Here is a 297-nt window from a genome sequence, read left to right on the forward strand (position 1 = left end):
CCTGTGCTGCTTGTGCCAGCAGCTACCGTCTGATGAATGACAATTAAGCCCTTCTCTCTGAGGAGTTACTGCATTGAAGGAAAGAAAGAAAGAAGGGAGTGAGGAAGAGAGTTACTTGGAAGCGAAGAGAAGGGAGGAGCAGACATAGAGAGAGGAAGCAAGATTTAATAGGTGGACTGTAGATTCAGAGCCAGGGGTCAGAATAAATCTCCCACAGGCAGCCTCTGAGGAGGTTTTGAATAGCAGCAACCACCAGCAAGGCAGCAAAGCTCATCTTAGACACACACACACACACTT

The sequence above is a fragment of the Morone saxatilis genome, unplaced genomic scaffold, assembly GCF_004916995.1.
Source record: "Morone saxatilis isolate NCDOM2014 unplaced genomic scaffold, NCSU_SB_2.0 Contig1, whole genome shotgun sequence".
Taxonomy (NCBI): domain Eukaryota; kingdom Metazoa; phylum Chordata; class Actinopteri; family Moronidae; genus Morone; species Morone saxatilis.